The following is a 5543-nucleotide window of genomic DNA, read 5'->3' as shown; positions in this document are numbered from 1 at the left end:
CCCATCTATCTACCCATATACCAGTGCTTGCCTTCACTGACAATGCAGTACTGTATGTGCAAACGGGTTCATCTTTGTTTTCTGCAACTCCCAAGTACCACTCTCTGTCTTCCTTTTCTTCAATGCCACCAAATAATCCAGTCTTGAACTGAAATATTGAATGATTCTATGGACAAAATATTGAATGATGCAAGAAACATCAAAAGAAGATGGAAGGAATACATAGAGTCACTGTACCAAAAAGAATTGATCATCCTTCAACTATTTCAGCAGGTAGCATATGATCAAGAACATATGGTATTAAAGGAAGAAGTCCAAGCTACAATGAAGGCATTGGTCAGAAACAAGCCTCCAAGAATTGAAAGAATACCAATTGAGATGTTTCAACAATGGGATGCAAAGCTAGAAGTGCTCACTTGTCTATGCCAAGAAATTTAGGAGACAGCTACCAGGCCAACTGACTAGAAGAGATCCATAGTTGTGTCCATTCCAAAGAAAGGTGATCCAATAGCATGAGGAAATTATTGAACAGTATTGTGAATATCACATGCAAGTAAAACTTTGTTGAAGATAATTCAAAAACTGTTGTAGCAGTATATCAACAAGGAACTGCCAGAAAGCCAAGCTGGATTCAGAAGAGGATATGGAATAAGGGATATCATTGCTGTTGTCAAATGGAACTTAGCTGAAAGCAGAGAATACCAGAAAGATATTTATCTGTATTTTGTTGACTCTGCAAGGCATTAGACTGTGTGGATCATAACTTATTATGGATAACATTGTGAAGGATGGGAATTCCAGAACATTAAATTTTGCTCATGTGGAAATTGTACATAGACCAAGAGTCAGTAGTTCAAATAGAACAAGGGGATACTAAATGGTTTAAAATCAGGAAAGGTGTGCATCGATGTTGTAACTTTTCACCATACTTATTCAATCTGTATGCTGAGCAAATGACCCAAGAAGCTCAACGATATGAAGCAATATGTAGCATCAGGATTGTAGGAAGACTTATTAACAACCTGTGATATGCAGATACACAACTTTACTAGCTGGAAGAGAAAAGGACTGGAAACAGTTACTGATGAAGACCAAAGACTATAGCTTTTGGTGTGACCAATAAGCACAAGCATAATAAATGGAGAAAATACTTAAGTTGCCAAGAATTTCATTTTATTTGGATTCACAATCAATCCCCATGGAAGCAGCACTCAAGAAATCAAAGGACATATTGCACTGGGTAAATTTTCTGCAAAAGACCTCTTTAAAGTATGAGAAGCAACGATGTCACTTGGAGGACTAAGGTGTGCCTGACCCAAGCCATGATATTTTCAATCATTTCATATGCATGTGAAAGCTAGGCAATGAATAAGGAAAACCAAAGAAGAATTGATGCCTATGAATTATGGCATTGTCAAAGAATATTGATTATTCCATGAACTGGTAGAAGAAAGAACAAATCTGTCTTGGAAGAAATACTGCCAGAATACTCCTTAGGAATGAGGATGGTGAGGCTTTGTTTCATGTACTTTGCACATGTTATCAGGAGGGACCAGTGTCTGAAGTAGGATATTATGCTTTGTAAAGTAGAGAGTCAATGAAAAAGAAAAAGACCCTTGACAAGATGGATTGACACAGTGACTATAACAATGGACTTAAACATCGCAATGACAGTAAGGATGGCTCAGGACTGAGCAGTGTTTAATTCTCTTGTACATAGAGTCTCTATGAGTTTGGCCTGACTTGGTAGCACCTAAGAACAACAACAATTTTATTTTATATTTGAAAACATCATAATGAAAGACATTTACAGGCTTACTCAGACAGCCAAAGAGATCCATGTCACACAAAAACACACAAAAAAAGGCATAAGAAATACTGTTCTAGAGTAAACTAGAATAATTTCTGTTCCCTTTCTCATAGATGAAATCCTTAAACCTCAAAAGACAAGTAATATTTACCTTGTATTTTACCTCATTTTTTTCAAGACATATGATTTTAGTTCCTTCCATCTTCTACCCATAAGGCCTAATGATTTCCAGGTCCCTTACCATCCTTTCTGCCTCTTCTAAACGTACTCTAATTTAGCATGGCCCCAGGCACGTTCTGTGGAACACTAGTCTGCAAGCAGTCCATGAAAAAAAAAAAAATTATTCCTTTGCTCGAAATTGGGGAAGGTGACAGGAAAGTATCAAATATTTGAACAGTAAAAGGAAGAAAAAAGAGAGTAGGTAGTTGGAGGTAGAGACAAAGTTGAAATGTTTTTATGGAACAGATCACGTCTTTTGTCTGATGAGAAAAGTGAAGGAGAAGGAAGTAGGAAAGAGAGCACTAGGAGAAATGATGATAGGAGAATCATAGGAGGAGGATCCTAGTCCTAAAAGGAGGTCAAGGGAAGAAGGTAGAACGTAAGTAATTTAAGGTGAATGTGTATTGATGCACAACTTTACAGTAGGACATTTCACTCCAGATCTCCCTATGTCATCCCCTCATGGATGTATATTGTATATTTGTACATTAAAGGTCCTGAGAAGTACTGCCCAAAAGACACCTGTTGAATTTGGTTAACAACTCATCCATTCTGAGTATCTTTGACCACAGAACTCCCCACCTCATAATACCTATTCACATTCTAAGAATGACCATTATGAAGATTATACCCTAGGAAACCAAAACAAACAAATTCAAAAAGCACACTGCAGTCTAGTCTGATACAGTAGACCTTCCCCATAGGTTTTTCTAGTCTGTAATCTTTACGCAAGCAGACTGCCACATCTTCCTCCCACAGAGAGGTTGGTGCTTTTAAATTGCTGACCTTTCAGTTAGCAGCCAAGTGTTCAACCACTGCACCACCAGGACTCCTTACACCCCAGGAGACTGCTCTAATTTGTCACCAAGCACATTACTCCACAGGTGGCCTGACTTTATTAGTGCTAAAACACATACTGCTAACTTTCTTACCAGAACAATATTGTTTCAATTAATGTTCATTTCCTTTCTCTCACAGAGAGATTGATTCCATTTAGAGGCTTTATAAAGAGACATATCACAGTTGATTGATATAGTACTTGCATTTAACTACTATAAGAACTTTTTCATGAAAACTGTCCATATAATGAGGTTTTCTCATTCTGTATTTGTGCTGTTGGTTTTTTGTTCTTTTATTTTGTTTCATTTTTGTCAAAACTTTTCAGGACTTTCATATTGTTCCTGTTAGATTTTACCAGGTTACTTCTGGCCCATAGTTCCAGCTTGTGGAATGATCATTTTTGAACCATAACATTGTTACCTATTCCTTTTTACTTGAAACCATCCACAAAGTTGACCAGTATGCCACTTTGTCTTAATACAGACTCCTCTTAAAAATGTTAAGCAGAACATAGCCAAGAGAAGAACATTGTAACACATGAGAAATCAATCAATGTTTGAAGTATGTTTGCTCAACCATAAACCAAAACACCAAACCAAACTCACTGCCACCAAGTCAATTCTGATTCATAGCCACCTCCATTGACTTTCTAAGGCTATGAATTTTCACATAAGCAGATTGCCTCATCTTTCTCCCATGGAGCAGATGATGGATTTAAACCACCAATCTTTTGGTTACCACCCAAGTCCCTTAACCATGACACCATCAGAACTCCTTTGCTCAACTGTATAATTTCATCAAATGATTTACCAAGATTTCCATACATCTAGATTGGTGGTAGTCCTTCAATTCCACAGTAATTCCAGGAATTTTAGTATTTCCAGGAATTTTACTTTTCTGATTCTTTTTGGATTTGAAAATATCCTTAGTTATTCTAAAGAATTATTTTTTCTCCTACAACACTCAGGCAAACACAGGCACACATATAAGTTTAAATAATTTGCCATATTGTTTTTGACCGAACAAAACATTCACTTTGTCACTGTGTGTCCTCAAAGATAACATTTCTGAAATGATTATAAATATGAACTAAATTTCACTAAACCATGCTCCATGCCTCTGTAGCCAAGACTGAAATCATAATAATTCATATCAGTTAAAATGTTAAAAAAAATTAATATATACAGCAAAATTTATATACAGTACATACTGGAACTCAATGGGACTGCCTTCTTTTTTCCAGTTCTTGAAAGTTTCCCACCTTTAACAGGATGCACTCTTACCACTTTCCTATCACTCTCTATTAGTGGAAAATATTTCAGTTTTCCTTCTCTGGCAGGTTTCAACCTTATACAGGTTCTGGCTTTTGTGGGTTTTATTGTAACTGTTATAAATAGTTGCTTCCATTAGTCACCATCTTAAGGTTGGTATCTATATCCACACTGGCATTTATAAAGAATCAAATAAAATTGTGCTCAGCATAGTGAAATTGTGTTATGAAGAGTTTTATTGGCTGAAAGCAGGATTGTATTTTAACTTTGTATTCCATTTTTGGAAGTTAGCAATCTCTCCATTCCAGTACAATTCTTGCTTAAAAATCTGGAATGAGATCTCAGAAAGCATGATGGTGCCAGGATCAATATATTTACTCCTGAAGGTACAAGTTAAATACCAAAAATGATGAAGCTACTACTATACCCTACCATAATTTCTTGATCATATTTTGCTTCTTGAGTAGGAAATACAGCTCAGCACTAAGCCAAAAGTGTTCCTAAATAGACTAGTTCATTCAAGATCATTGAAACTTAGGTTTATTACATGCAGGATTAGCTCCAACTGGCAATGCTACAGTCATCAAGTTTTTCCCAAGATGTATGAAAGAAATAGCAAACCAATGATTAAGTGCAATTTCTAATTCTTTAATGTACACATTCCACATTCTTAATAGGAGGCTTTATACATTAATCATATGTACAATGATGGTTTCAGTAAAAACCTCTTAAATAGAAAGACCATTCTCAAGGGATATAATGGGGTCAGATAAGTTAAAACCCACCACCATTGGTAACTTCTATACAATTTCAGTGCCAGACTTACTGCTACAGAAGATATGTAATGTTGTAGTATTCAAAAGCCCATGGGAGAATAAATCAACATAATAGTGATGCATTTAAGGACATGGTTAGGAAGGTAGGAAAAATGGAAAAAATAAACATTTATTAGAAACCTATACAGTATTTGGGTTCATTTAGGTCAGTTTTTCCCTAGCTGCAAGATGTTGAGGTGTTCCAAGAAAAAAACTTCCTACAATATTTTTTTTTTCTTCTAAATACATTTAAACACACATATAATTGTTGTTAAGGAGCCCTGCTGATATAGTAGCTGATCACTCATCTGCTAACCAAAAGGTCAGCAGTTCGAACCCACCAGCTGTTATGCAGAAGAAAGATGTTGCAGTCTGCTCTCATAAAGATTATTGTTGTATTATATGCCATCATGTCAGACCTGACCCATAGCATCCCCTCCTTGGGTTTCCAACGCAGTATCACTACAGAAGTAGATTGCCCAACCTTCCTTCCAAGCAGTGGCTGGTGGGTTTGAACTGCCAGCCTTCTGGTTAGCAGTCAAGTGCCTTAGGCACTACGCTACCAGAGCTCTTCTCATAAAGATTACA

Source organism: Orycteropus afer, unplaced genomic scaffold (assembly GCF_000298275.1).
Source record: "Orycteropus afer afer isolate SDZICR_OR568_19922 unplaced genomic scaffold, OryAfe1.0 scaffold00707, whole genome shotgun sequence".
In the NCBI taxonomy this organism is placed as follows: Eukaryota; Metazoa; Chordata; class Mammalia; order Tubulidentata; family Orycteropodidae; genus Orycteropus; species Orycteropus afer.
Note: the sequence above shows the minus strand (reverse complement) of the source record.